The following is an 18,402-nucleotide window of genomic DNA, read 5'->3' as shown; positions in this document are numbered from 1 at the left end:
TAATAAGATCTATTCTTACTACTCATGGCTGGGATGCTGTTTGCATAATGATATGACTACAGCTGTGCAGGTCTTAGACCACATGTTTTAAAATGGCAAGAATAGCTGGGAACAGTGGAATTTGTCTGAGCCTTGCTGTGATTAAATACTATGAAACATGTACCTAATTTTTCATAATGTTGAATACACAGTTGGCAATAAGGTGAATGTAGTTGCTGTCTGTATCGCTTTCCAGAGACCAATCACATTCCTAAATGACTTGATACGCTTTTTGTTGTTGGAATTGTAAGTCACAAGATACTTTTTGGAATTATTTGCGACTGTTGCACAAGTGCAGGCGGGAGGTTTAAAGCTTCACAAACATTCATATTTCTTTCTCCTAATGCCACTTCTTTAAAAAAAAAAGTCAATCACATGCAATTCTGAAACTGCTTCATGTCTGACGCAGTTGAAGATGCTTTCAGGCCACAAAAATGTAGCTTTCTATGACTAATTTGAATTAAAACCCCACTCCGGCAGAAAATGTCCTCAGTCTTTGGAGTCACATGGTTCTTGGAAAGCCCTTTCTTGGCTGTGGAGGAGGTCAGTCTTTTAAGGAGAGAGTCTGTGCACAAACGTGCAGCGCTGCTAATGAGAGGAATTTCACACTTCTCCCCCTGACACAAGCTCTGTGTTCATCCTGCCGACTGCTGCCTCTAAAGCCTTTTGATATTAGATGTTATAATGAATGCTGGGCTATTACCCAGCCGGTGTAGCAAAAAGCTGTAAGTCTAGCTAAAGAGATGGCTTCCAGAAGGCAGGGTCACCCACTCTGCAAAAAAAAAGTAATTAAAGTTGGGGGTCTCCTGTTTGTCTCTGAGTGTGTCTCTGCTACATGACTGTCCTTCCTTTCCCCAATGCCAATTTTCAAGCCAAATGGGCCTTTCATCATCACTCTGGCTTAGCAGCAAAGTTGTCTGTTGATAATAGCAGGCTTCACTTCTTCCCCAGCTAACTGGGAAGCCAGGCAGCCAAAGAATGGCCTATCCAAAATTAGGATATGCTCAACGCACCATCCACTGGTGTTGTTCCCATCAGCCTAATTATATGACTTTTGGGTCAGACAATGTCTCATTGTGTGGCCCTTGGCAGCTACGGGATGCCTAATGCTGCATGAATGTCTAATGCGGAGTTTGATGGCTATAACTGAGGCTGCAGTTCCACGCTGGAATTGAAAATATCCGTGTAGTTTCTGTAGAAAACCAGGTCAATGGTGCTCCCATAAAGCATTAGCCCCCAGGAGAGCTATCGGTTGCACGCTGCCTGTACAAATCCATGCAGGGTGAGCAGTTTATGGTGCATTTCTCTTTCAGGTAAATGACAATTAGGGAGTCAGATTGATTCAGTCTTTAGTGACCTACTTCAGAATCTTAATTTATTGCAAGCACCATCCCTCATCCATTTATCTCTATCTTTTCTTCTATTTTGTGCATTTAAGAACACTTGTGAACTATCTCACGAACATTGCAAGCACAATGAATATGGCTTTGTATCGGTAGGTTAAAAAAGAAAAATCACTTTATGTTTTCTTTGACTGTAAAATTTTAGGTAGAACTGTCCTATCTTTACAACACCTCCTGTAAAAACCTGCCTTTTTTACAGGCAAAAGCAAGGTATGAATGTAAAAGGCAATTCATTGTAGATGAAGGCTGTAATATGCTTGTTCATTTCAAAGGAGAATGTATAGCTAATTACATTTTAATTAAATCTCTAACGTCAACAGCTGTTTTTAAGGGATCTTTTAAAGCTACATTTATTTTTAGTATTGTTTAAGATCATCTTTCTTTGCGTGCATCTCCCTTAATGCATTATTGCTTTTTTAAAAGTTTTCCCTCTTTTAAAGTACCAACCAATGCTGGCATATATTAAAGGCTGAGCGCTGGTAAAACTTGTTTTTTAAGATGCTGGCTGTGACTTTTCTAAGTAGAGAGCAAAAAGACATGACACCACCAAAACACCCTTTGTTCTCTTTTTTTCTCCCAGAAGTAAAAGGTTCCAGTTCCAAACCCCAAATTGCTGAGGCTGATTTTCAACTGACAGTGGTTTATGTTGGCTGGCTGTTATCAGTTCCTCTACAATGCAGCTGCTAATTACAGTAATAGCACAACTATCTCTTCAGACTGAGTGAGCCACACTGATTTAATCCTTTCCCCCCCTAAATCGAGAGCAGTGTCAGGGAGTGTCCTCTAACTTGTAGAGAAAAAAAAAAATCTAACCCCTTTTAACATGAAAAAAACTTAGCCAAACTTAGGGTTTCACGTATCAGGGCTTGGTCCCGTTGATTTTCCTGGAACTCGTGTCAGCCCATAAAGCTTCAGGTGTCATTGAGGCTTCTTAGTGCTCTTGGTTTGTCATTTCCAGCCTGGATCATCCAGAAGCAGAGGGGAAGAAAAAACCGAGTCTTTCTCAGCCTGTAGAAGCTTGGAAACTCTTTCAGGGGAGCCACCAGAGCCTCATGTCTCTCCGCCGCTGCAGGACTTCGAGGTGAGCTCTGTGTTGGGCATGAGGGTCAGAGCCACACGGGAGATCTCCGTCCCTGTCCCAGCGACACCCACATCCATTGCTCACCGTCTCTGCCGTGAGGGGATGACAGCTCGACCCTGCTTGTCTCCACTTCCACCTGAGCACGCCTGGGAGCCGGTACCGTGCTTCTGTGGAAGAAGGGGTTGACTGCTCGCTGCTGGGCAGCTCCCTGCAGTCAGGCGTCGCACCTCCAGCACCCCGCGGGGTATGGCTGTAGAACTGCTGTACCTGTCTCATCCGTGGTAAAATCATTCAGGGACATCTTCCAGCCCTGTGTCGGAGTTAAAAAACGCCCCCTCCGCCCCTTTCTCTCTGCTCTGGTCAGAGGGGTTGTGTTCATGTCGCGGTGGATTTGCAGGTAGCCTGGGTCTGGCTGATCGCTAGCTGCTCCTTCCAGGCAGTTGCTGGGCGTTCTGTAGTTATGTCATCAACCCGCGTTAAAGAGACCCTCTGGAACCTCCTCTGCTCCCCCTATCCCCTCTCCTCTTGCCAAACTGCATGTTTTTGCATGTTTCAGAGTCTTAAGCACTCCAGAAATGGAGGGAATTATTTGAGAGATGATTACTGTATTGCTGTGCAGGAATATGTAGCTAATACCAGTTTACTATCTAAGCTCTGATTTTCTGTAAACATCAAACCCCGGTAATCATGAGAGCCCTGTGTTGGTTTTGGAAGGTAGTTCCATTATAGATTGGAATGCCAGTGTACTTGCTAAAATTGCATAAACAATAAATAAGAATTCTTTATCTTGTTCAGGAAACTAGCCAAGAGGCTCAGAAAAACTTGACGTCTGAGGCTAAGATAATAATTGATCTAGGGGCAGTAAAGTAATGGCAAACCAGAAAAAATGGTGAATCTTCTAGTTAACACCTGCAAATGCATGGTGATTATGTTTTTCACTGATAAATAGAGATTTGTGAGACCCATGATTTGCAAGAGTGGAGTTGGCCCTTTGTATTTTACTGTTAAATTTCTCTTCTCTCGTTATAAGTGCACTGCGTCTAATTTTGATCTCAGGCAAGTGTAAATCACAGTTAACACTGGCGAGACATCGCTGTAATTGCACGTGTCTGAAGCCAGTGTATTGGAGAGAAAATTAGACCTCTTCCACCAGATTCCTCAGAGGAGGAGTCTCTGAAAGCGGAGCAAATTCACACGAGTGATACGAATTATCCCTAGCCTGATGCTGCTGTAAATGAAAGCTGAATCTGACCAGCTTAGTGCCGTGGCTTGAACAGTATTTTTGATGAAGCATGCCACAGCTCTCTGTACAGCAAAAAAGTCTTTTATTTCAATAGTGTAAAGTGATTAGAAATACTAAGATGTGTGGTGTTTCTTCAGCATGGTGAAGGACACTCCTATGTCCACACCTGACGGATGGGTCAGCCGTTCTTGGAGCAGCAGGCAGCTTAAGCCATTGTAATGAACTGATGGGCTAACTGAGCCAAAAAATGATCCTTTGGGTGCTTGCAAGCATTTCTGAGGATATCATACCGAGCAAAAACACTTGCTATGGTCTTGCGGGACATACACAAGAGAGTTGTTAGAGTTGAGCTTGCAGCTGTGCCATCTGATGTGAGTAAACCACTGGATTTCTCCTCTCAATTTAGTTATTAAACAGGGAAATAGTCTTGGCTTGCTGTATTAGGGTGCTGTGAAGATAAGTGAACTTGCATTAAAACATGCTTAAAATTCTGGATTGGAGAGCATAATAGAAATGCAAAGCGTCTTGTTATGTTAGATCCCGTAGAATTAGCAAGCATGGTTAATCCCTAGTGTTCAACAATAATTTCTCTATACCAGGACAGAAAAACAGGGCCAGTAAGAAACGTGCAGCTGCTAGGCTGATGGTGGCTGCAGTGAAACAGCATTTTGATTTGTTGGTCTCTCAGAACTTTGCCTAATGTGTTACTATTTCTTCTTGTTAGAGCTGATTGAATCGCATAAAACCAAATTCCAGGAGCTGAATAGCTACACGGCATTGTATTAGGAGACATACCAATCACTCTAGGATTGCTTTCCTGATGTCAACAACATGTACTGCATACCAACATCTGCACTGTACCAGAGATGCTCTTCTATGTGTCTGGAAAACTACATGACGATTTGTGCAAGATGACCATATCTTGCGTGCTCATGATGGGTTATTGAAAAGTTGAGTAACCTGACTTAGTGTTATTTTCAATACTATTTACCAGCAGACTCTATATATTGACTTTTAGACCTACTGTTGTGTTGGATGACCATCAGATAGTAATTGCAAAATTCTTTTTTTTTTATTTTTGTGTGTGTGTGTTTTCACAGGTAACACTTATTTAGCAGAGAGTCATGTAGAAAGCTCCTATATTTTTTTTAACCAACCTTTCTCCTACCTTTCACGTCTCAGGTCATGGTAGTGTACAGACAAGCTGCAGCAGATGAATTGTGCAGAGAGATGGTGAGGATTTGCTCCGATGCATTGAAGCATTCAGAATTTCAAAAGTCCTGGTGAATCCTAAGCTACCCGAGTCAATGTGCACTTTCCTTCTGACCTCAGTGGATCCAGGATTTTCCTGCAATGTACATTTGCTGCCTGGACAGCAAGTAAATGTTTCTTTGCTTGTGTGATCACACACGTAAGGCTTCATGGAGCAGGTATGTTCTGTGTGGCTGATAACTTGGGGAATGTGTGTTGTCTCCAGTCAGAAACATGCTTTTCCTGTTGTGAAGGCTATTCAAGTTATCTGTGTATAATATCATGAGCTGGAAGAGAAAGGGGATTTGTGCCCTTTGAAGAAGCTCCTCTAGATTCTTTTCTGTCTCTCTTCAGTGTGATACACCACCATTTACATTCTCGTTTATCTCTGTTTCTCCCCTGCTTGCTCTTTTCTTTCAGGCAGTTAGAGTCTGGCTTTGGTCTTGCTGGATGCAAGTTTTCATTTCAATGTGTTACCGGATTTTTTGGTTCTGGTGCAGAAGCCAGGCTGTCTTACAGCATCTCCCCTTTGCATTAGACCCTGTCAGGTCTCTCCTACACTGATGCACTTATTAAAAGCTTAGTTATTTATTCATTTCCTCCTCACTATCTTTAGGTATACACCTGGACTTGGAAATGATCAGTCATGTTTTTTTCATGTTGCCTTGCTCTTTTTGTTCTCTTCTATGAATATGGAAACCCATGTTGTTGGAATAGGACTCACACCTGGAAACCAATGTTTCTGACTCATTTATCTGTATGAATTATTTTCTGGATTATCTTTTCTGCTTTTCTGAACAAAACTGCTAACATTGAAGACTCCAAGCCCTTTCTTTTTGCCTTACCGACTCACCAAAATACAGCAGAACTTTTCCATTTACAGACATGACTGATTAACCTGACTTCTTCTCATTGCTATGGGAATGTTTACAAAAACTAGTCCATTTTCAATTATTGCTTGTATTACTTGTATTATTGTATATTATTTATACACCTGCCTTATTTTTTTTCTTTTGCTACTTATGACCCTCTTAAATGCAAATGTTTTGGAAAGAAATAAAAATAACATGTTGTGATAGGGCCTATTGGTCCTGTAGGGCCGGAGTGGTCTGGCTACTCTATTCCCCAGCTCCCACAGCTGAGAGCGCCCTGTGAAATGGAAGAGGCCAAGCCATAAGAGAGGAGGGTGCTCTGGGATTTGGGAATGACCCCTTCCAGTGCTGTCCTAAAGCTCTGGCTCGTGCTGCAGGGTCTCCAGGGACCTTTGTTTTACACAGACACTTCAGCTGTGTTCTGGCAGGAAGGCGATGCACGGGCTGTCTCTGCCGTTGGTCCGGGATGGGACGATGTGCCTGCAGACCTCTCCTAGGGGATGGAGAACACGCGTGACTGGGCTTGCATACTGGGGAGGAGCTTTGGAAAAAGCTGCCTCTCAGTAGGGATGCCCGGGGGGTGAAAGGATGGTCTGATGGGACAGTTTTGCTTCAGATTGTGTTTTTGTGCAAGGTTTTGTTGCTGACCTTGACTGAGAGAGATGGAGGTGATTTAGAGCGTGCTCTGAGCTGCAGCCCACTACGCATCCTTTTAAGATGTTCTGCTTGAAGACTGGCGATGTAAATAGCATATTACTACAGCCCTCAGAGACCAGACTGGAGTGTGTGTGGAGGGCAAAGGGGGCTGGAGGGATTTGTCCTCCTTTGCTGCATCACATAAACAACTGAAAGAAAGCTAGGAATTAGAGATTTCGATGGAGAAGAGCAAATCACACCAGAGAGAAAAGGCCAAGCTACAGATAAGCATGGACTACTGTGCTTCCTCAAGACAAGCAACTACCCGAGCGTGTCGAGCACTTGCGCGTGCAAAGTGAGAAGCAAAAGACAGGGGAGACAACGAGGTGGAATACAGCTTTTGAATCCAGAAGTTCCAGTCACACAGTGAGATGTGGTTTGTTTCAGGGAAATGAGCATTTGCAATCACCCGGGTCATCTGCTGGTACCTATCTAGACAGGTGCTGCTAAACCTTCTAAATTCAAATAGTTTAATTTTGAGGGAAAACCTACTAGTACAGACCAGTCTGGAGATACCCTTCTGCATGCAAATGGGAAAGGAGGAGGCTTGCTTTAGAAGCACAGATGTAACAGACATAGCCAAACAGAGGAAAATGAAGGTATGCTGAGAAAAGCCAAATGTTGGGTAGAGTAGAGAAAGGGCCTTTCATGGAGAAGTCACAGCAATGTAGTGACTGCACTGAGAACCATTAGCCCTGCCCTCTAAAAGCTGCTTGGTTATTGGAAGTTAAGGGGAAATTCCCTATCAGTGCTTTAGATGGCACAAAAATAGGCCATTTCCATGCTATAAGTTTAATTTGCCTTTTTTTTTTTTTAAGCATAAAATGTGATTAGACTCCAGGCAATTTCTTAGATGTTGAAGAGAACGGATGCGAGGCAACACTGGGGCACGGGACAGGTACGTTTTCACAGGTGTCGTGATCATTAATAAGGGGCTGTTCACGATGCAGGTTGTCACCTGGTAATATAAATCTGATCTGAATCAAGAGGCATGGCGCAATCACACTCCTGTCAAATTAGCCAGGATGAATGATGCAAAGTTTATGCAGCTTTGTGTTTTCAGATTAGCTTTATGCTTGCTGTGGGAGGACGGCTGACAGTGAGCCAGACAAGGTTAGCAGCTGATCTGGCCTGAAGTTTTCCAGTACAGAGTTACCCCATTAAAAAATTTGAAACAAGTTTGCAAAGGCAAAGTGAATTTGCATAGGCCCAGTACTTCCCATCGGGTGGTCACAATGTTGTGTAATACCACAAAAGCAGATTTAGCTTCTCCTCAGGTTGGCAGCGCAGCTCCCTGAGGTTCAGTTTTCCAAGGCGTAAGCCCCTGGTGACCCCCGTCGGAGCAGAGCAGGAGCTCAGCACGTCAGGGGACAGCCTGGCAGGTGCCGTCCATGCACGTGAGGCGTGTGGACTGGTTGTGGCTCTGTGTGGAGAGCCTCACATTGCAGCTGCAACTTAATTGTGGGGAAGTGATTGGTTTGGGGTTGTTTGGGGTTTTTTACACAACTGTATGCAAGTTAATTCTTGAGATACCTGCAGATGTTTCCAGTACAACAAGCTAGAGAAGAGTGAGCTCACCTGAAATGGTAGGTTAATATCTGAGTTTGTGTTAAAGCTGGTTGTATTCCCTGGAGCCAACTGTTAAAATCTCGGCTGATTTCCAAATGGGCATTAAAGGCTTCCTCCAGCCAGCTCTGTCTGCCCTCTGTGCCTCCTCCTGGAAACCTCTGGCTCTGAAAGGGACTTCTCCCTCTCCCTACCTCCTTTCTGCGCCTTCCATCTTCATGCTGTCCTTCTCTCCACCCTGCTCCTCTATGTTTCAGCTGCATTTGCCCCACTAGTAGTTAATCTGGCAACATGCACATAGTAACAAGACAACTCAATGTCCCACATAAATCAAATGCGAGTGGGAAACGGATGGTCGCACAAACATTTGTGGACACGGGCCAGGTGGGAAGAGACTGGCAGACTTCTTATAGGGCCAGAGTGTGACTCTTCTTTGGTTTCATTAATGTAATTTGCGTTCACTTGAATGTTGCCTTTCCAGGGTGCGGTCCATGAAAGGTACTTGTCTGACTGCAGCTGCTCACTCACTTCAAGACTGGAACCAGTACCAGTCATACTTGAGATGAGTGAAGATGGCCAAAGAAATCTCCAGTTGCTGTTTGCTAAAAGAAGCCCCTCTACCAGCCCGTGTCGTACCTGTTCTGCAACCCTGCTGCAAGGGGTGGGGGTAGCACCCTGGGAACTGGCTGGGGAGAGCTGGGGGCGCCTTGAATTTATGGACTCACAACTCTTTAGGGTGTAGCACCAGTTAGAGGGGCTGTCTCATGATTTTGATCTCTGCTGGGATCAAAGCGCTTCCTTAAAATCAAGCAGTCTCTAGTAGTTTGGGCTAGAGGTGCTTTTTCTCTCCCTATGAGCACGTAACAGCTCTGCTGCCAGCCAGTGAGGTTTTCTGCTAGTATAGCTACACCAGTTGCTGTAAACAGGTCCCAGCTTGGCTCATGTCTTGTCATCATTTAGTTTTACCTTAACACAGATTGTTTTTTCAGTTCTGACTAGCAGAAGCTGTGAAAAAAAATCAGATTAATGATGAGTTTCTCATGGTATCAGTTTAACTTAGTATGATATAATTTCCCCCTTTAACAAAACGGATTGCTGAAAGATGTATGAGAACAGATGAATGTTTTCTGCCTGAACAGCTATACTGGGAACTATACATTTTGCATAGGTCTGCTGTGTCTGCAGCTCAGAGAGCTGAAAAGGAGAGTGATAGGCACTACAGTAACTTGGTAGTGTAAGGGAACTGCCTTTGAGCAGAGCATTTCCTTGGCTGGATGTGAACAAAACTTTATCTCTGGTCACCCACAGGGAGTGGAAAGAAAGGGCGTTCCCCCGACATGACTGCGAGCTGACACTTGCCCTCTCCCCCGGCTCTTCAGGGTGCCTGGGTACCCATTTCTAATCCTTTGAATTGTGCCTAAACTGGTGCCCAGAGCTGAGGGAATGGATATCCTGTGCGGGAACACTGAGCCTGGTGCGTTATTCTTCATTCTCTCAAAAATGGAAAGTCATTAAAAGTAAAGATGATGGATAAATGGAGTTTAACGAAGAACTATCTTTGAGTGGGGTCAATGCTGAAGTAGCAAAGGGGTAGAGAGACTAGTTTCCTTATAATAAATGGCTCCACTTAAATTTGGTCATCAGAAAAGGGTAATACATGTTTTGTGGAATAAGGAAACACCACTGTTAAAAAATAGTGCGTTCATTTTTATTGAGTTTCCCCAATTTTAATAGTTGTGTCAGGAGAGGTAGGTCTCCTTTCTGCATAAAAGACAATTTAGAACAAGTAGAGAAGCCAGAAATATTGGTACAGGATTTTAAACCCCCCTGAGTGTGTCCCTGATGCCATGTTTCTCTGTGGTTTCCCCCTTCAGTGCTCTGTCAGTCGGGATCTGAAGGGGAACGTGAGCCGCCGTGGTCACCTACTGCTGCATGACGGGCTGGTAGAGTCCACGGGGAAAGCTGCTGATCTAGAATTGCTCCACATCCTTCATGCTTCATTACTGATAGGAGTAACTGAACAAGTGGCTTCATGGTCTTCTCTTGCTGCAGCTTTGGTCAAACTTCTGTATGTGGTTTTGTTAAAAGATATTTAACACAAGGTTTGGGGTTTCCCCCCCAAAAAAGAGCAGTGTCTGCAAGAGAAATTTCTCCTTACAGTTCCTCCTAGGAAGGATTACCCAGGTGTGTGTTTGTCGCTTGGCTGCTCTTGTTCAAATCTATAGAGGAAAAAGGGAAATTGTGGCAAAGGCGGCAACTGCTTGGAGGTGTCTTTTTTCTTGGTTAGCTGGGAGTTGGGGAGGACTTCTGGTGATTACTTTCTCTTGCTTTCATCTTCTTCATGTCGCAAGAAACAACTGCAGGGCAAGGAATTGCTAAAGCAGGTCTCAGCCATGTGTTTTCATAGTACAGGGTGATATTGGCTTCCAAATTGTCTTTTTCTCCCAGAAGAATATAGTGATCATTGGTGACAATAACTGAGTTGTGTAGAAGACAGCTTCTTCCACTCATCTGCTGAGAAGTACCTTGCTCCAGTGGAGCTGTTCTGCCCATTTCTGGGAGTCTACTTGACATCAGTAAAGTTTTCAGCCATACTGGATGAAAGTTAATTCCATAAGAACAATTTAGGCTTGCCTATTAATCTATAGATGAGCTTTTAAACTGATGTTTAAACCCCATTATCTGCCCTATTTGAAGTGAAGGGAAGTCACCCAAGTAAGAGATCAGAATCCTTGCAGTTGTGTTTTCAGTTTCTTTGTGAGAAATGCGACTTTTCCTTTCCTGCTCTGGAGAACGCATGTCCCTCCTCCTGTCAGAGTGGATCAGCACTGGCATCTGCGCAAACCTTGCTCGGGTTTCCCCATTGGGAGTTTTCTGACCTTGCTGCCCACACTGCCTCTCTAGAAACCACCTTTCCTTCAAAATCCCTCAATTAACTGTGAACAGTGCCAGGAAAGAGCCTGACCCCGTCATACCTCCTCTGAGCCAAACCTGGTTATTGGCGGAGGGACTTTCCATATGGTTCAGCTTTTGCCATTTCTTTCTGTTCTTCCCAGATAAGCTGACTGACCTGGGAGTCCACTTGGCCATGGCACAGTGTAAGCTGTACGTAATCACATGAGAAAAACAAAAGTGAAAAGCCAGTAAAAGTGTGGTTTCTGGACCAGGCACTTAACTGGGCTGTGGCAGATCTGCTTTCAGGTCCCAGATCTGCTATAAGCATCATCTGTAATTTTATGCGGGTCACTTAACGCCTCCGTGGCTCCCTTTCCAGTTTAGTCAAGTGGGGGGAGCAGTGCTTCTGCTTCATCCGATGGCTGTGCTTCCCGTCGTCCATCCTTTCGAGCAGGGCTTCTCTTTGTTTACGAGTTACCCAGCATGACGGTGATACGATCTTGCTGGAGGTCTGTGCAGTCTCCAGTAATAGTAACACAGACAATCAGTTAACTGAAACAGAAACAAGTATTCAAACAATATGCCTGTGAGGTTTCTCTCTTCATTGGATTTTACTATGATGTATTCTTTGTTTGAATTACTTTATACCTCTAGGAATATTTATTTAGTTTATTTATGACGTTATGGTTTTCTTAGAAAATCAGGACATGGTTCTGAGTGGTCACATGGATAATGCCTTTATTCTTGTTGCTTCTCATGTTGTGTTATTATCTTGTAATAATCCATAGCCTTTACAAACACCTACTTTGGGCATTGAATGTATTAAAATTCTTGCATGGTTTTTCCTCTCAGGTATGATGAAATACCTACTCCTAGCTGGCTGCATTTGGACCCTCTGTTTAGGCTGTGACAGCCACGTTACTCCACGCTCAATGCCACTGGGATTGCCAGACTTTCAGCGTGAGTAAGAGAATCTAGTTAACAGGAATAGTATGCACTTTATTTTTCCCTTTCAGAGGCTATATCTGGTGACTGTGTGACTGGAACAATGAGACTAACTTCAGTTTTACAGTAACAAAGCAGCTATGAGTTTTCTGGGTAAAGTATATTTTGACTGACATACAAGTAGCTGTAGCTTTGCTGCACAATGGAGAAAATGACTTCATTTAACAGCTTTCTGTGCCAAGAAAGAAATAAAACAGTTCTGAGAATGTTGAAGAATTTTTTCCTGTTTTAATTTTAAACCTAAAAGAAAAAGCAGTTGCCATATAAGTCCAAGTCAATGGAATATATAAATCTTTAAAAAGGTTTCATAAAGTAATAATGACTTTAGTATATGTACCAAATGAGATTAAAGAGCTACATTTGGTTCTAATACAGAGTTTCACATTCAAAAGGACCATCGGTTTCCTGTTTAAAATCTACTTATATTGAACTGAATGGAGTTCAAACATAATGCCATTGTACTTCAGACATTTATCTTAATTTAAAACAGCTGAAAAACATTAATACCAGAGCAAGGAGATGTGGAGGTATAGGCATTTCTCCCCTCCTTCTCCACTTTTTTAAAATAATGAACTCAGATGTAACATACTCCTGCTTACACTGTTCTGCCAGTCTTGTAAGAGACAAGGTGCACCGTGTCAGCCCCATTGAAACCATAAGAATAATACTCTTTTTGAAGGGGTGAACGACATGAGTGGAACTTGCTTCACCAAGTGTCTGCTTCTGAACAGGTGGGTTAAACAATGATTTATTGGGGCAGTTTTTACCTAGAGCATCTTCACAAAGCATTTACAATACAGGCACACTAAGCTGAAACTCACTGGCATGAACACTTTCCCACTTTTTGGCTTCGATCTCAGTCTCCTCTTTCTTCCCAATGAAAATTCTCCCTCTGCCATGACTGTCTTTAAACATATAATGTTGCAAATCATACCATCATGCATTTTACATGTCCTTCCTGTGAATTTCGCCTTCTCTATTGTAATTCCACAGAGGGATTGTTAATTCTGTGCCAGTCAAGCTTTTCAGAATTGTTCAGCTTCTTGAAGCTCTGAATTATTGCCAATAAAAATCAAAGCTGATTTCTGTTTTCCTATTAGAGTGTTGTCTTTCAGGAGGAGATGCTGAGTGAAGAAAATGCATGATAAGGGCATGAGAGGTCCGTTTTAGCATAAATACTTGAAATATGCTAATTGGGGCTGGGGCATTCTTGTGCTAGGTGCTGTACAAACACAGACAAGAGATAAGTCCTGCCTCTCAAGGTCTGTAACATAAGTAAGCTTTACAATAATTTTCCAGTGAGTTTTCACACTAGAATAAATTACCTCAAAACCCCTTCAGAATGATAAAGGAATCTTCTGCTTTGATGTTCCACTTTCGTGGGAACACCTTTTCCCCAAAGACGCCAGCTATCCCACCAATCAACGTATCTGTCTAGTGGAATAATGTGAGAATGTAGTTTTTATTATCAGGATCTTCCCAGGGAGCCTAAGGTACTTTGTAGTGCTATATTCTTTGCAGTTCTCAGAATCATGTGCATTAAAGGTTGCTTAACAGCTGGTGAGTCACATAGCTTGTTCTTTGAGCTCGAATGCTCCATTAGGACACATCCACTAGAGGTATTTTAACCTTTGAAAAAAATCAATACAAGTGGCTTAAGCATTCTAGGTTTTAAGAAAAAAACCCCACAACAGAAAAGCCTAAATAACAACAAAATGCCTGCACGATGTTTAATAAATTAATCTCTGTTCTAGTGGGTGCGTCTTAGGGGGTGTAGCATTTGCTAGAGAGCAGCACAGTTCTGGTCTAAAAAGGTCACTGTCCTTGGGCACCAAGTGAGGCTGAGACTCTGGAGGAAGCAAAATGTCTTCTGAGTTAAAAAAATCTCTAGTTCATTTTGTTCAACATACCATGTGGGGACAGGAATGGCACTTGGAAGAAGAGTACTCCCTAATTTCACTGGGGAGTTGGTCCTTTCCTTAAACCATGAACTGTATTTACTGCAGCTAATTGCGAATATGGCTTACATGTAGCAAGCCACAGTGCTTGACTAAGTAGCCAGAAAGAGAGAGGAATTCTGCGGGCAGTATGTGTTTCCCTCTAGTTTAAACGTGCCTGATGTTAAATGAGTTGAACTAGCCCTGTTTTAGCGAAACTTCTTGAGGAAATGAAGTATATGCTCCCACTTTGCTGGTCAGTGCCAGTGCTTCTCCTCTGTGATATAACTTGGTGGAGAAAGGCTGATTTGAATCAAATCTGACTGTGAGATGAAGGGCTGAGGGATATTGCAGTCCTCCAAATTTCGTAAGAAGAGGCGGTCCAGCAGAGGGAAAACAGATCAGTGCTCCCTTTAGGGAAAATACTGCAGAATTAGCTCAGTTGCATTATTAGACACCTGAGAATCCAGTCCTCTGCCACGCACACACAAGACATAACTGAAGAAAAGCAGATTTCCGAACTTCTGCCTGTGGAATGATTCCTTTACATAAAAAAGCAAAGTGGTTTGATTTTTCTCTTACGGTATAATCTCAGCAGTTTCATTTCTCATTAAGTCTCCTCGGGATAAATAACCTAGCTGTATAAAATCACCAGCCACGTATCGTAATGCCTGGATTTCCTCTGCTTTGGTCTCTTTGGCATCAATTTCATCCTGAGTACGAGGTCGAGAGGTCTCGCGATGCCTCCCATCCTCTGAGCCAGCCGGGTTGGGACGCGGCCACAGCTCTTCCCCTTGCGTGTGGCCGAGGGACGCGTTGGTGGCCGGCCTGGCTGGGAGCGGTTTTGGGTCACCGCCTGACGCCGTGGGCAGAGTATAAGCCGGCGGTGAAACCCTGGCCAGACTTGAGGTGGGTTCAGGATCCTGCCGCAGCCCCCGGATAGCAAGCAGAGGGCAGTGCCCGGGACGCGGCAGTGACAAGCCACCCCTTTTTCGGACACGGTCCGAAGCTGCCAGGCAGTCTCAGTGTCCCAGGGTTCAGGTACGGCACGGGGTTGCTGTCTCTCTGCTTGGAGTGGAGCCTGGATCTGGTGGAAGAACAGGCATTTCTCTGTGCTGGAGAACGGGCTGTGCTGACCTCCCTAACGATGGTGCGTACGGATTGCGACACGCTGTTAAAATTTGTGAGGATTGCTGTGAGGCAGAGCGCAGGGAGAGGAATGCTATTTAATACGAGGAGAATTTTCTGGTACTTAATGCCACCAGAATGTCAGAAGAGTTAATGGCAGATGTGGTTGTGAAAATGTTCTGTATTTTTAGACAACCTTTAATTAAGACACTTTGTATGTAGCAGCGACCAAATAATATGCTGCCACTTGAAAGCTGTCACAAGGGAAAAAGTGTACAAAGCTTCTAAATGCAGCCCTCTTTATTTTTATCTGAAAGTGAATTAGGAAACCTTTCCAGTAACAATAACTGTCCTTTCACATGAAATGATTTATTTAATGCACACTGTAAATACTTTGGGCATCTATATGGATTTATACTTAACCCCTTTCACTTCACGTTGTTTAATCTAGCCTCACATTAAAAAGATTACATCTGAAAGCTGAATGGGTTTTGTGATCCCAGCCTTTTCTTCCGAGACTAATGTTTTATATAATTATTTTGATACAGCGGAATTTTTTTCATCCTTTCGTAAACCTTTGTAAGGGGTGAATAGGCCTTTCAGGGTTTTCATTGGGATTGAATTAAGAGAGAACAAACATATAGAGTACAATTCCATTGTGAACTGGAAGATGCTTTAGTAATAGACTATTTATTTGCCTATAGGGTTAGAAAGATGTTAACATGATAGAGGATTCTCTAATTGAGCACTAACTCTTACTCTGATATAGCAGAGATATAACATTTATTGCATAAGCTTGGGCTTGGGTGGAAAGCAGTGAGATTTCAGTAAATCAAGACACAAAAAATCAGAAAGAACTGTACAAGCATCATTTTGATGTTCCTAGAATTTTGATACCTGTTACTGTTAGGATAAACACACAGTAAGTAGCAATTAGATTATTAGTTAGCCAGTATATTATGGACATTTACAGAATTAAATTGGTTAATGTATTTAAACTGTTCCCAGCCTGCGTTCACAGGCTGCCATTTGAGGTAAGCAGCTTGCTAACTGAGCACTGCCACGTCCCTTGTCATTCGGCTAGCAGTATGCAATAGGGTGAACAACACCCATCCAGGCCGTGAGTGGAAGACACAATGTTTAAGAATTGGAACAGCAATAAGTCTTCTGCACCCAGGTGGATATTCGGTCAGAGACTCACGCTGTCATCTGTGCAATTACAAAATCTCTGTAAGGCAGAATCAGGCCCAAAACAGCCCAGCACAATTTTGCCTTCTGCAGGGCTGCTTATATTCAGCTGAAAGTGCACACGGGTGGAAATGGTAGCAGGTGTGCTTATTTTCTGGTTTCTCAATTCAGTTTTAGAGTGTCTCCTTCATTCTTTGTGTTTTGTTAATTTTGCTGTTGGTATAAGCCCTGATATGCTAATGTATAGGGAGAATTTGCCAGCAGTTGCACAGGGGGAGACAATCTCTAAGCCTCGAAGGCTGATCAGGATGTTCCTACAAGTCCACATCACAGCTAAGGAATGCCGTCCTGCTTTCTGCTGTGTACCTGTCACCAGCTCATTGATGCCTTTTGTAACCACCTGCTACTTACTGAAATTATTTAAAGCATCTATATAATGCTATTAATATGTATTCTATAGCAATACAAGTAAAAAATACTAAAAATCTCTGTAGTCAGTGGAAACGCTCAGAGAAATTTATCTTGGGTTTTCAGGTTCTAGCTCTTCTAAGCTCAGGTGCAAAAAAAGATGACTAAAATACTCTCTGTGTGTGGTAAGGATGGTAAGAAAAGAGATAAGTGTCTACAGGTTTTCAAAAACAGAGGGGCTGTGGCAAGTGCAGGTCGATTGCCCATTGTGCATATGGCTATGGATTGTTTTTAGTAGTGTCCTGCAGGTGAAGAACACACAAAAAAGCAGCAGAACAGGTCCTATTGCTAAAAGCACCAAATTATTATTTTATTTTTTTTTAAAATTCAAAAGGTCTCTGCAGTGCAGTAAGCTTTTTGTACTTACTTCTCAAACCCTTATTTCTTTGGCAGGCAAAGGACGAGTTACTTGATTACCCTGTTTTCACAGGTGCTTTCTAACACATCACTACTTTGTAGTGGATCGGAAACCAGAAGAGGAAGAAAAGGGAGGATCCATTTCTCATGTTATTTTTCAGAGAATCTCTTCTACTGCCTCTGGGAATATTGCCACATATCTTGAATATCAGCATCTGAACCAAATCTGATGTCTTTGCTTGCACTGAATAGCACTCTATTCTGCTACTAGACCTACAAAAATGCTTGAAAGCTGTTAGTCACAAAAATGCCACCTCCCAAAATAGTACTTTAGGCAGTGATATACTAGAGCCAGAAATCAATGGGATTAATAGTAGTGCAGGTCATAATGATTGTTACCAGAGGCATGAGGATTTGTCCCTGAAAGGTTCTTTTTGAGCACCCTGTGTTGGCGGTTAACAGTGTTCAAGTGAATATTATTTCAGAAAGACAAATTTTGCACTGAAGGTAATCTCTTCTGTTGGACTGGCTCATACAGTAAAAATCCATGGTCACAGCTGTAGGCCCACAAGCCCTTCTTCAGGGCTGATACTTCAACCAAGAAAAAAAGAATCAATTTATTAAGTAAAGTACTTTTATTTCAGTAACAAAATACCCAAGCTGTTCTTAGAAGCATTGGTGTGCCTGGACTCAAAGGCACGCTGGTTCCCTCTGCCACTCGGGCTCGATCGAAATCCATCCTGTAAGAGCGACTGGCATAAGGAAAGGGGAGGGAAAACACAGACGCGTCAAAAACTGGAAAAAAAGAGACACTGTCCCTGCCAGGTTTGGTAAAAATAAAATAAAAGAGCCATCACTATCCTGGGTTGCTAATGAATTGTGATGGATTGAGATACCTTCATTAGTTTTCTGTGGAGGTGAACAGTGGAGACCAGCTCCCGATCTGTTACTTCGGTGTAACCAAGGAGTGTGTCTGTGCTTCAGTGACTGCCTCAGACACATATCCGTGAGCTTTAATAGAGATATTTTGACAATGAGTTCACTGCACCTGTAAAACCCACTCGAAAAGCTGGCTAAAAACTTTGGTGATTAACCTGTATCAAGTTGTTACCATCAGTTTCAGAGCTGGTTTAAAACTAGCTTTGATAACATCTATGGGAGTTGCAGTGTGCAGATGTATGTTTAGTTTATTACTAGTTATGCATGAATCTACATAACATTATAAAGGCAGGTATTTTTCCTGTTGTCACCTGAGCTGTGGGAGCAGAGCTAA

The 18,402-nt window shown here is 42.9% G+C and overlaps 1 long non-coding RNA gene across 2 annotated transcripts; it reads left to right on the top strand.

Moving 5' to 3' along the window:
- Positions 1-8,881: 8,881 nt before the first annotated feature.
- Positions 8,882-12,242, top strand: LOC142038506 (uncharacterized). 2 transcript variants are annotated; one of them, XR_012652583.1, is made up of 3 exons: positions 8,882-9,625; positions 10,026-10,219; positions 11,899-12,242. It is a non-coding gene; the product is annotated as an uncharacterized LOC142038506 (long non-coding RNA). The 2 variants fall into 2 exon arrangements; XR_012652582.1 differs by having other exon boundaries at positions 10,026-10,335.
- The last annotated feature ends 6,160 nt before the right edge of the window (positions 12,243-18,402 follow it).

Source organism: Buteo buteo, chromosome 13 (genome assembly GCF_964188355.1).
Source record: "Buteo buteo chromosome 13, bButBut1.hap1.1, whole genome shotgun sequence".
Lineage (NCBI taxonomy): Eukaryota > Metazoa > Chordata > Aves > Accipitriformes > Accipitridae > Buteo > Buteo buteo.
This window is presented reverse-complemented; position numbering and strand designations above follow the sequence as displayed.